The sequence below is a fragment of the Gossypium arboreum genome, chromosome 3, assembly GCF_025698485.1.
Source record: "Gossypium arboreum isolate Shixiya-1 chromosome 3, ASM2569848v2, whole genome shotgun sequence".
NCBI lineage: Eukaryota > Viridiplantae > Streptophyta > Magnoliopsida > Malvales > Malvaceae > Gossypium > Gossypium arboreum.
Genome location: NC_069072.1, coordinates 115,619,284 through 115,633,074, shown reverse-complemented (window position 1 = coordinate 115,633,074; position 13,791 = coordinate 115,619,284). Strand labels below are relative to the sequence as shown.

The 13,791-nt window shown below is 36.0% G+C and overlaps 2 non-coding genes across 2 annotated transcripts; one reads left to right on the top strand and one right to left on the bottom strand.

The window, feature by feature from the left end:
• The first annotated feature begins 4,649 nt into the window (after positions 1–4,649).
• On the top strand, positions 4,650–4,756 carry LOC128290749 (small nucleolar RNA R71). The gene has a single exon (XR_008280536.1). It is a non-coding gene; the product is annotated as a small nucleolar RNA R71 (small nucleolar RNA).
• Positions 4,757–10,939: 6,183 nt separating this feature from the next.
• LOC128291049 (small nucleolar RNA R71) lies at positions 10,940–11,046 on the bottom strand. Its single transcript, XR_008280826.1, has one exon. It is a non-coding gene; the product is annotated as a small nucleolar RNA R71 (small nucleolar RNA).
• Between the last annotated feature and the right edge of the window lie 2,745 nt (positions 11,047–13,791).

Here is a 13,791-nt window from a genome sequence, read left to right as displayed (position 1 = left end):
GTCCCCCAATTTCAGCCCATGTGATTCGCAAATTTCAAATTTGGGCGCATCTGACATTTAGTACACGATCGTATTCCTCGGGCGTGTGGGTTCACAGGGTAGTGTTGCACGGCCACGTCTAGCTTCGTTCACTTATCCCACCCCCGTGTGTTCAAGCTCCATGCTCGTATTAATTTAACAGGTTCGACCATGGGAGTTATACACGGGCGTGTCGCACGCCTGTGCTAGTTTTTCAGTTTCAACCACGGGTCTTCCACACGGGCGTGTCGCACGCCTGTGTTGGGGAAATCTTTTGCCCTGTTTTCACATGGCCTTAAGCACGCCCGTATGCTTGGCCGTGTCTCTGTGGAAACACCTGTATTCAAAATTTCTATTAGTAAGTTAGGAGTTAAATACCAAAATTCAAAGAAATTAATATTGTTAGTGCTCGGGTTGCGTCCCGAGAAGCGCTTATTTATAGTCTAAGCTCGACTTACCTCTCCGTTGTATGGTCATGGTGGTTCGAGGAGTTCATACTCCTCATTCCTGCTATCAGTCTCATCAAAATAAGGTTTTAAACGAGTGTTGTTTACCTTAAAAGTGCCAAACTTGTGATGACTCACCTCCACCGTGCCGAATGGAAAAGTACTAAGTACCATAAGAGGGATTTCCTCATTCGGTGTCATAGTGACAATGTAGGGATCTGCGGCATCTAGTAAGACTTTATCACCAACCTTAAGTTGATTTGGAGAGGTGTCGGGCTTGTTTTGTCATAGTTTCAGTTTATCATGTGTTATTGGTTTATGTGCTTGCCATTCATCTAGCTCCTCTATCTGTAGCCTTCGTTCTTCATGAATGTGTCCTCTATCATTTCTGGAACATGGCTCATGAACTTCTTTGAAGCTCAATTTCTGCAAAGTCATATTGTCAGTTTTAGTAGATTGGTGTGGACCATTACCTTCAATGTTTGATGTGATGCCAGAATTACGAGCTTGAAGGGTGATCGTTTTGTCTCCCACACGAAGTGTAAGCTCACCTGTGCCAACATGAATAATTGTTTTAGCAGTTGCTAAAAAGGGCCTCCCTAAAATCAAAGGGGTGTTATTATCATTCTCTCTGTCTAGAACAACGAAATCAACGGGAAATATGAACTTATCTACTTTCACTAGTACATCTTCAATAATACCCCTAGAAAATCTTATAGTTTTATCTGCCAATTGAATGCTCATCCAAGTTTGTTTAGGTTTCCCAAGACCTAGTTGCTTAAACATTGGTAAGGCATGACGTTAATACTAGCCCCTAAATCAGCTAATGCATGATTTATATCTAAACTACCAATTAAGTAAGGAATTATAAAACTCCCTGGATCATTCAATTTGTGTGGTAGCTTATTCTGTAGAATAGCTGAGCAGACTGCGTTAAGCTCCACATGCAACGCTTCGTCCAACTTGTAACACCTTTAACCCGTATCCGTCGCCGGAATAGGGATTCAGAGTATTACCAAAATTTACAGATCATTTAAAAAAAATTCACTTCACATAACATTCATACCTGAAATCAATCAAATTTAATCATAGTGTCCCTTATGTGAGCCATCGAGGCCCAGAATATAGATATCGGGACTTAACCGAGAACTCAGTAAATTTTTCGAAAATATTTAAAATTTTTCAACATTGCAAGGGGTCACAGGCTGTATGGTCAGATCGTGTGGTTCATACAATATTCACGAAGTTATCATCAATTCATATGAAATAACACATCATGAAATTCATAAAATTAACAAATGGCCACTAAAATTTAGTTATACAAACTCACAATTACGATTTTTGTATTATAACGATAATCATAATTTCATAATAAATATTCCAACTAAAACATTATATCATTTCTAATTCAACATTTATTAATTATAATCGGGCATGTGATCAATTTATACACAAGTCATTCATATATATATGTATATTTTCCTCCTCCTCCTCTCCATCCACATCCTTAGTATAAACAACACATTTGTAGGTAACATTATCCATAATTTTCACTATCTACTTATGTGAATATTCAAGCTATCCATCTGTGTCCTAGTCACTAAATTATTTTTATCATGAGCTACAGAACTCCAAATTAAGATCCATAAATTTTCCTAGAAACTAGACTCATATGTCTTCTTACTATAAAAATTTCATAATTTTTAGTTGGGACAATTAATACAGTTTATTCATTGAATTCCCCCCTATTCTGCTGTCTGACAGTTCCGACCCTTCTTCACTAAAAATTAATTATCTTCTTGTAAAGGATTCGAATGATGTACTCATTTATTTATCTTGAAAATAGACTCATTCAAGATTCTAAAAATATAAATTTAAGCCCATAATTATTTTTATCCAATTTTTGATGATATTCCAAGTTTAGAATAGGAGAACCCGAAATCATTCTGACCTTGTCTTACAAAAGTTATTGTATCTCATGATTTACAATTCCATTACTTACATAGTTTCTTTTATAAGAAACTAGACTCAATAAGATTTAATTTCATATTTTATTCATCCTTTAGATTTCTACAATTTTTGGTGATTTTTCAAACTTAAACTACTGCTGCTGCCCAAAACAGTTTTATTGCAAAATGTTGATTTCCATTTTGCCCCAAATTTCACAATTCATACAATTCAGTCCTTGCTCAATTAACCCCTCAATTAAGATAATTTTCTCAATTAATACTTTTTCTAGAAATTATAAGTTATTTCATAACTATTGAAATTCAAAATTTCCACATAAAACTCTAACTTCAAACTCTTTTACAATTAGGTCCCAAACATTCACTTTCTATTCAATTATTTCAATAAAATCAGAATATAAACAATTTAAAGCTCTAATTCCATGCCAAATCATCATATACTTCCAGCACTCATCCATAACAACTTCAAAAATTAGCCATGGAATCAAAAAATTAATGAAATAGTAAGTTGGACCCAATTGTAAAGGTCCAAAAACATAAAAATTTCAAGGAGAAAGCAAGAATTAAACTTACATGAAGCTAGAGTATCAAAACCAGCTTGAACCCTCCTCCATGGTTGTTTTTCAGCTGATGAATATGAAGAGAAATGAAGAGAATTCTAGATATTCCAATTTAGTCCCATTTTTATTTAGCCCATTTTGGCAATTTTCCAATTTTTCCCTTATTTCACCCATTTCCTGATTTTTCTCAGCTATTGTCGCCCAAAATATCTCCTTTGGGATTATTTGCACTTTAGGTCCTTCCTCATTTGACAATTTTGAGCTATTTAATCCTTTTAGCAACTTTTACACCTTTTTCAATTTTGTTCTTTTTATTTAATTAACCACCCAAACGTCAAAATTTTCTTGACTAAATTTTATTACTACCTCACCAACACTTCATAAATATTTCTAAAAATGTTTATGGCTTGATTTATGAAGTCGAGGTCTCGATACCTCATTCTCGACCCAATTTACCTAATTAATTCTTTTAAATCACCAAATTCACTAATTCAAAAATGCTTTTATATTCACCAAATTTTCAACTCACTCATCGGATTTAGTGATCTCAAATCTCTATTCCCGATACCACTGAAAATTAGGCTGTTACACAACTTCCACTTATTTACTAAAAGCTCTTTTAAAAATTTCATTGCATTCGGCATCTGCGAAAGAGCTTCAATAAAAAGTAAGTTAATAAGTAATTTTTTTAAAAGTTTAAGGAATTTACAGAATTGTTCATCTTAGCGGTCTTTCCTTGTCGCGTTAGGATATGGGACACGAGGTTTATATTCTTCATTCACAAATTTTTTATGACTTACCTCACTTTTACCTTTCCTCACCACAGTTTCTTGCATCAATTCTGGCTCAGGCGCAATGAATCCTTCCTTATCTTGAGTACTAATTGCGTTGAGGTGTTCCCTTGGGTTAGGTTCAGAATTACTTGGTAAGCTACCTTGTGGCCGTTCAGAGATTAGTTTGGATAGCTGGCCTATCTGATTTTCGAGTCCTTGGATCGATGTTTGTTGATTTTTATTTTGGAAACGGGTTTCTGACTTTGATATGAATTTTGAGTGCATCTCCTCAAGGTTTGGTTTCTTCTCTTGTTGATAAAGTGCCTGTTGAAAACCTTGAGGATTTTGTGGCTTTTGATTCCCTTGACCACCCCAGGAGAAATTTGGGTGGTTCCTCTAACCTGCATTATAAGTAATACTGTATGGGTTATTTTGAGATCTAAAGTTATTGTTACCCACATAGTTGACTTGTTCCTCTTCGGTTGTAGGATTGAAGGATTGATATTCTTTATGAACACCTCCTCCACTTGAATCACACCTCATTACTGGATGTACCTGCGTAGAACCAAGTAAACCATCAATATTTTTATTGAGAAGTTCTACCTGATTTACGTAGAACCAAGTAAACCATCAATCTTTTTATTGAGAAGTTCTACCTGATTTGACAGCATAGTAACTGAGTCGACGTTATAAACGCCGACTGGTTTTGTTGGCTTAGTCCTCATGACTTGCCACTGATAATTATTCAGTGACATTTCTTCAATGAATTCATAAGCCTCTTCAGGTGTTTTGTTGTTGATGGTTCCTCCAACAGCTGCGTCAATCATCTATCTTGTCGAGGGATTCACACCATTGTAAAACGTTTGAACTTGCAGCCATAGAGGTAACCCATGGTGAGGGCACCTTCGTAATAGATCCTTGTATCTCTCCCATGCATCGTAAAGTGTTTCTAAGTCCATATGCACAAAAGAAGAGATATCATTACGTAACTTAGCCGTTTTAGTCGGCGGAAAATATTTTAGTAGAAATTTTTTGGTCATTTGTTCCCAAGTAGTGATAGACCCTCGTGGTAATGAGTTTAACCACTGTTTAGCTTTGTTTCTTAGTGAAAAAGGGAATAACCAAAGGTAAATGGCATTATCAGAAACGCCATTAATTTTGAAAGTGCCGCAAAATTCCAAAAAATTCGCCAAGTGAGTGTTGGGATCCTCATCCTGCAAACCATCAAACTGAACAAACTGTTCTATCATCTGAATTGTGTTAGGTTTCAGTTTGAAATTATTCACAGCAATAGTAGGTCTAACTATACTTGACTCAGTTCCTGTTAAAGAAGGTTTAGCATAGTCATACATAGTGCGTGGAGCAAGATTTTGATTAACCGCAATTGCAGGAGGCAGCTGATTGCCTTGGTTTTCAGCCATCTCTTTGGTTGGGGTTGAGTATCATCTTCTTGCTCGTTCTCCGTGTATCTTAAGCTTCGCCTTATTTCTCTTTGGTTTCTACGAACTGTGCGATCGATTTCTTCATGAAACAGTAATGGTCCCGACGGGTTTCTTCTAGTCATAAACTATGAAAACTTGCCAAGAGAAGGAAAAAGGAAGTTAATAAATAATAATTAAATTAAATTAAATTGTAAGAAAAATAAATGGTTAAAGTAATAAAAATTGAGTGTTCCTAATATTTCAGTTCCCCGGTAACGACGCCAAAAACTTGATCGTGAGGTTTTGTGATAGGTTTTATAATTACCCATTCTTGAACTAACTATTATCGCGATGTAGGCAAGTGTACATATCGAACAGTAGTATAATTTTAGCAAGACCGGATTGTCGAACCCCAAGGAACTAAAAGTACTAGTAATGACTGTCTTTTTATTATCTAACCTAAGAATAAAGAGGTTTTTTTTTTAATTAACTAATTATCTAAACTAATAACTCACAGAGAAAAGAATTGGGGAATTGCTTTTGGGAAAATCGATTGAATGAAGACAATACCTAAGGAAAAATCCACCTAGACTTTACTTGTTATTCTGGCTCCAAATCGGACGATTTATTCATTCAACTTGCTCCGTAGAGATCCCTAAGTTATGTTATTATCCTTATCATACGATTCAGAAAATAATAACAAGATTCATCTTAGGTTTCATTCCCCTTAGTTATTTAGGGGTTTTAGTTCATAACTAAATAAGAAAACATCTCAGAAGAATAAAGAATACAAAACATAAAGAAAACCCAAAACTCCTGAAGGGAAATTGAGGAGAGATCTTCAGTCTTGATGCTGAATCCGGCTTCTGAGATGGATCAATCAGCTTTCTTGGAGTAATTCCTTACCCCCTCTTCTCCGTTTCCTTTTTCTTCCTCCTCTAGGGTGTATTTATAGGCTTTGGAATGCCTAAAAGCCCTCAAAAGTGGCCTTTTCCAAATTGGACTTAACTTGGGCTCGGTAGGGACATGCCAGTGTTCGATTACTCTAGGCCGTGTTTGAACCTGTTAAAATGGCACAGGCGTGTGCTATACCCGTGTGAATCGTGCTTCAATTTTGGCAAATTAACACGGTCGTGTGGTCTGCCCGTGTGAAGAGGTCCAAGCTGTGTTGATTTCGTACTTTGGCCCATTTTCTCTGTTTTTGGCCCATTTCTCATTTCTTTCGCTCTCCTATGCTCTCCTAAGTATAAAACTTAAAATTAAAGCATTAGGAGTATTGAATTCACCAATTCTAATGAGAAATCATCCATAAAATGCATTAAACATAGGGTCAAATTATGTATAATTTATGGTTTATCACCTGCACATAGTACCACCCTTGTAATCAAAGCTACCTTCTTCACAAAATGGCCTTCACATAGTACCACGCTTGTAACAAAGCTATCTTTCTTCAGAAAGTGGCCTTCACATAGTACCACACTTGTGACCAAGCTATCTCTTCTCAAAATGGCCTTCACATAGTACCACACTTGAGTCACTAGTGACATGCCACTTGTATCCTATTATGTTCCTAATGTTCAATTGGGAAATTGCTCACTTTTCGATACTCATCAGTTTCATTCAATATTCAGCCACATTTCATAAAACATAATAAAATGTGATAACGTAAGTAAAAACGATGCATTATTTACATACAAACTTACCTCGGTGCAAAATATGACGAATTTGCAATTTAGTCTACAACCTTTTCTTTTCCTCGATCAAGGTCAATTCCTCGTCTCTCTTGATCTATAACAACACACTTAACTCATTTAATACTCACATTATTCAATTTAGTCCAAGAATCACATTATGGAAAAATTATATTTTTACCCTTAAAGTTTCACATATTTACCATTTAGCCTCCAGGCTCGCAAGATGAAAAGCACTTATTTTTTTCTCAAATTGTAAGCCTATTCGATTCATATTCCCTCTTATAACAGCTCACATTTTTCACCAAATCACATTTTCTACACATAATTTTACAACTTTTACAAATAGGTCCTTTTATGCAATTTCATCAAAAACCACTTAGTAAAAGTTGTTTATCACACCCCAAACTTTCATATTCTTCCATAAAACATCAAAACACATGCATGTCATCCATGGGTAAATTTTTAAACACAAACCCTAGCTCAAAATAATGGTGGAAATAGCTAAATCGAGCTACCAGGATCTCAAAAATGTAAAGAACATTAAAAACGAGGCTAGGATGCACTTACAATCGAGCTTGGAAGCTTAGAAAGCCCTAGCTATGTCTTCCTCATGTGAAATTCAGCCAAGGGTTGAAGATGGACAAAAATTGGCTTTTAATTTTGTTTTTAATTCATTTGAATTACCAAATAACCAAATTACCCTTAATGAAAAACTTTAGAAATATGCCGAACCATGTCCATTTTTGTCCACCAACTTAACCAATGGTGTAACTCCCCAAAAGTGTTATATTTTGGTTTTGTGAATTATGACACAAGTGAGTATTTGCTTCAGTGGTTAAGTGTTCTGGGTGTGTGTGAGAGGTCCCAAGTTCAAGCCTTACTTAAGTAAATTTTGGTATTTTTTTGAATAAAGCCTCAACCTTGTTTAGTAGGTTGTTAATTAATTGGTTGTCAATATTCATCAAAATGGGCCTTCTGGTCTGGTGGTTTAATGGAGTGTTGGTTTTTTTGAGGTTTTGTGTTCAATTCTATGTGATGGCAAGGAGAAGTATTTTTGCTCCAATTTTCGGCTAGAGTTGTATTGAAAGGGGATTATGAGTAGTGGACGGTTAATGGGATAATGGTGAGAGATTTGAGGAGATAATGGGGGAAGTTCTCAGAATATTACCTATTTTGAGTTTTTTTTTCCAAATTTTCAGTTCCCTCTCCTTTTTCCCGAAACTCTGACGGCAGCTCTCCTCTTTCCCACTCCTTATTTTCTTTTGATCTAAATCGATACTTTTCCCTTGCTGTTTGTTTGCTTTACTCTTCAGGAATCTGTTTCCTACTTTTTGTCCCTAGTTGCAAAGAATTGAGTGTAAAAGGCTACCCTAGTGCTGTTTAATAGTTAAATTGTTCAAGGTTTCGAGGGTCTAGAGTGTTCGGGGTTCGTTTCAGCATCAAAGTGTAACAGGTGTGTATTCAAAAACAAAAAAAAATGAGGTTTCGACGAAAGCCGAAAACCATTCTGTCGAAGCCACACAGGCATGTGGTCGCCCGTGTGGTAGGCCGTGTAATGGAACACAGGCGTGTGATCGATGAGTCAGGCCGTAAGTGTAGGACACGGTCGTGTGATGGCCAGGTAAGGGGAAACACAAAAATTTACACACTTTTTCGTACCCTTTTTAACTTAAATTCATGCGAATTCGGTTAAATTCTTGTCGAAAATAATTAATTTTTATAAAATAATTAAAGTGAACTTAAAATATGAACATGTTGAAATTTAGTTAATTTTGTAATTATTTTTGATGAATTTTGGTTATTTTCGACAGATTTGTACAAAAGGCGAAAAATGGCTCAGCAGACACTGCAGAAGCACAAAACCGAGAAGCAATTTGAAGTATCGAGGTGAATTAATTTCCATCCTAAGACAGTCCAAAATTATGTATTAAATCATAATATAATTAATTTTAATTTATATCCAAGTTAATTTGGGTTAATAGATTATTATTAATTAATTATGAAAAAATGGCCCGATTAAATTGAACCGAATGAACCAAACTAGCCAAGGAGAGGACACCCCAAAACCGTCCAACTGCTGACTGAATTTAGCTCATTAGTTGATTATTTAAGGTGCAAAGAAGCCCTTGAATACTTGTTCAAATTGCAAATCATCCCCTTCACAATTGATGGCTTTGAAGATTTGCCCCAAGCCAAATTTAGCAAAGTTGAAGCCATCAACTTTGCCACATAGACGGCCGGCCAAGGGGAGGCACTCTGGCTGCAATTTTTAGCAAATTTTAGTCGCCACATTCCGCTATAAAAACCCCCCTTGGCTGATCCCTCATCCATCCCTCATTCATTCACATCTCTTCTCTCCTCTCTCGCTTTCTCCTATCATTTTCCCATTCAAAGTCCCTTGCTCTCTTGCCAATTTCTCCCCTTGAAAAAGTGGCATTCATCAGCCATTTTGGAGTAGCAATTGAGTGTTCATAGCAGCCTTGATCAATGAGGAACAACAAAGAAGGAATAACGGAACAACCTAGTCAAGCCACGGCAAAACATTGAATTTGATTCTTGTTCCCTATCTCTTTAAATTTTGTTGTTTTTGTGATGAACATATCTATGAATATTTATGTTGTTGAAATGGTTAATTTAATCAGCTTAGCTTGAATTTAATTTGTGTTGGTTTGATTGCATTTCATCTTCTTAAATTATTAAAATTGTGTTTATGTTGTTATAGGCATCGATAAAATGCTTGATTAAGTAAAAGCATGCCTAAGTTATTCTTGCATTACAATTGTAAGGTAGCTAATGAATTAATTATTTAAACGGATTGAAATTGTAATTAATTGACACTGTACTTAATCAATGCATGTTTATTCTTCTAAGGTAACTTAAGGTTAAATTAACAATGTATCTGGCGATACACTTGCCTTGCATAACTTGGAAGATTATTGTGATTAAACTGTTTCAAGGTAAGGATACCTTGTTACCTCACATAGTTTTTTATGTACTTATTAGATTTAATTAATTGTTTAAATTGACATAGGGATATGCAAGAGATTAGTTCAATTTAATGAGTATATATGTGCCATAACATGTTTGCTTATTAACATCTGTTTAATCATTTGAATTAACATAGGGATATGTTAAGAGATGGATGGATTTGTGTAAGTGAGTATGTTCATAAGTTAGCAAATTACCGAGTTGCCGTGAATTTATTCGTAACAGCATAAGTATGAGTTTAATAATTCTAAGTTAAAGAAATGTAATTGAATCAACACAATATGTCATCTTGATTAAATCATATTTGAAATCGTACATTTGAGATCTATTTCTTTAGTTTACTTAGGTTAAAATCTAGCTTTTAATCACCCTCTTCAAACAAAATATTTTTCTTCACCAAAGTGTTTTAAATAGCATTCATAAATAATTCTTTTCACGTCCTTGTGGGTACAATAACTCAACTTTTACTTGTCACTTTATTACTTGTTGCGATTGTGTACACTTACACATTTCTGTCGTTCCAAGTTTTCGGTACCATTGCCGGGGACTATTTTAAAATGTCATTATTTATGAATTTGTTAGTTTTACGTTTTGGTTTAATTTTTTGTTTAATTTTCAACTTAATTAATTTAACTTCGAAAATCCAAATCAAGGAAACGGAGCAAACCTTGCTCAAAATCATATCCTTATTGTTGATGATAAGGATAGAGCTTTAAGACAGTATGACGTGCCAGTGTTTAATGATCTTAATCCGGGTATTAGGAGACCTGAAATTGAGGCACAACAGTTCAAGCTAAAGCCATTCATATTCCAGATGCTTCAGACTGTGGGCAAATTTAGTGGAATGCCTACTAAAAATCCTTATCTTCATTTAAGATTGTTTATTGAGGTGAGCAATTCTTTCAAATTAGCCAAAGTACCCGAAGATTCATTACGATTGAAGCTGTTCCCATATTCACTAAGGGACAGAGTTCGAGCCTGGTTGAACTCATTGCCACCAAATTTAACTTTCACATGGCAAGAGTTAGCAGAAAGATTCCTTATGAAGTATTTCCCGCCTAGCAAGGATGCTAAATTGAGGAACGAGATCACTGCCTTCCAACAAATGGATGATGAGTCCTTGTATAAGGCATGGGAAAGGTACAAAGAATTATTACGGAAGTGCCCTCATCACGGAATCCCACATTGCATCCAACTTGAGACATTTTATAATGGTCTCAATGCTCACACGAGGATGGTAATGGATGCTTCTCCTAACGGTGCTCTCCTTTCTAAGTTTTATAATGAGGCTTATGAAATCATTGAGAGGATTGCTAGCAACAATTATCAATGGCCAACCAATTGAGCAGCGTCAGGAAGACGAGTTGCTGGAATACATGAAGTAGATGCTCTTACTTCACTCGCATCTCAGGTATCATCAATATCCTCAATGTTAAAACATCTTACTACTAATGGGTCTAATAGTTTTGCAACACAGCCACCAAATCAATTTGAAAGTATAGTCGATGTCTATTGTGGGGAAGGACATTTGTTCAAATAATGTCCATCAAACCCAGAATCCATGTACTACATAGGTAACTAGAACCAAAATTGAGGAAGGCAAGGACTGCAATCCAATTTATATAATCCATCGTGGCGAAACCACCCGAATTTTTCCTTGAGTAACCAAGGGGTTGGAACCAGTAATACTTTTGCCCAACCTAGATCGACCCAGCCACCTAGTTTTCCCCAACAAGTTTAGAAACCAACCCAAGCTGAACCATCCAATGGCTTAGAAAATTTGTTGAAGGCGTACATGGCCAAGAATGATGTCTTAATCCAAAGCCAAGTAGCTACATTGAAAAACCTGGAAAACCAAATGGGCCAGCTTGCAACTGAACTCAGAAACCGACCACAAGGTGATTTACCTAGTGATACAGAGAATACAAGGAATCCAGGGAAGGAGCATTGTAAAGTGTTGACATTGAGGAGTGGAAAGACAGTAGAGCCCAACACCATTGAATCTGAAAAGGAGCAAGTTGAAACTCAAGATTCAGAGGAAGTTTAACCGAGTGTTGAAATTCCAGTTTCACAATAACCAGAATCTACAAAACCCGACAAGGTAATTTCAGAACCAGCTAATTCTGATCAATTAAATAACTCCGTTAGATACAGAATCAGAAGACGAATCAACCAGTTCCAATAAAGAAACCACCACCACCCTACCCTCAAAGACTTCAAAAGGAGAAGCAGGAGATTCAATTTAAGAAGTTCCTAGACGTACTCAAGCAACTTCATATCAACACCCTATTGGTTGAGGCACTTGAGCAAATGTTGAACTACGTCAAATTCATGAAGGATATCCTATCCAAAAAATGGATACTTGGAAAATTTGATACGGTATCTCTGATGAAGGAATTCAGTGCATATCTTCAAGACAAACTACCCCCAAAGTTGAAGGATCCTAGATGTTTTACCATCCCTTGCAACATTGGAGCAACATATTATGGTAAGGCATTATGTGACTTAGGTGCGAGTATTAACTTGATGCCTATGTCAATATTTAGGAAGTTGGGGATAGGTGGAGTTAGACCAACTACGGTTACACTTCAATTAGAGGATCAATCCTTAGCACATCCAGAAGGAAAAATCGAAGATGTATTGGTATGTGTAGATAAATTTATCTTCCCTACTGGTTTTATTATTCTAGACTTTGAAGCAGACAAAGAAGTGTCAATTATCTTAGGAAGACTGTTCTTAGCAACCGGAAGGACCCTTATTGATGTGTAGAAGGGCAAGCTTACTATACGTGTTTAAGATGATCAGGTAACATTTAACGTTTTTAAGTCTATGCGATTTCCTGACACAACTGATGACTATTCTGCAATATTTGATTTAGAGGATTTAATAGTGGAGAAGGAGCTCAACTATTTTGAGGATCCGTTGGAACAAATTTTGATATCAGATCCTCTGAATGATGAAGAGGAGGATGAATACTTAGCGTTGTTTAAAGCTAATCAGAAGGGATTTAATTCACAATCCCGTTTTGAATCTTTGGAATTGGAGAAAAGGGATTATGCCCAACCCAAAGCGTCAATCGAGGAGCCACCTAAATTAGAACTAAAGGTACTGCCCTCACATCTAAAATATGTTTATTTAGGTAACGCGTCTACTCTGTCTGTGATTGTTTCAGCAGAATTAACTAGTGAGCAAGAAGAGAAACTTATCCTAGTGTTGAAACAATTCAAAATTAGTCCATCTGTATGCATGCACAAGATTATCCTAGAAGATGGCAAAAAAGGGGCGATTGATGGACAATGAGGACTGAACCCCATCATGAAGGACGTAGTAAAGAAAGAAATCATCAAGTGGTTAGATGCGGGTATTATTTATCTCATCTCAGACATTTCATGGGTACGTCCGATCCAGTGCGTGCTAAAGAAAAAAGGTATCACGGTCATTGAAAATGAGAATAATGAGTTGATACTGACTAGAACAGTTACGGGATGGAAAATTTGTATCAATTACCGGAATTTGAACAAGACGGATAGGAAAGATCACTTTCCTTTATCGTTCTTAGACCAGATGCTAGATAAACTCGCGGGGCGAGACTATTACTATTTTCTTAATGGATACTCGGGGTATAATCAGATTATAGTAGCACTGGAAGATCAGCACAAGATAACATTCACCTGCCCATACGATACATTTGCATTTAGACGCATGCCATTTGGTTTATGTAATGCACCTACTACATTTCAAAAATGTATGGTGTCTATTTTTACTAACATGGTTGAGAAGTATTTGGAAGTTTTTATGGATGATTTTTCAGTATTTGGAGATACTTATGATGATTGCTTAGCGAATCTAGTGAAGGTACTAAGGTGATGCGAAGAAACGAACCTGGTACTCAACTGGGAAAAGTGTCATTTTATGGTATGATAA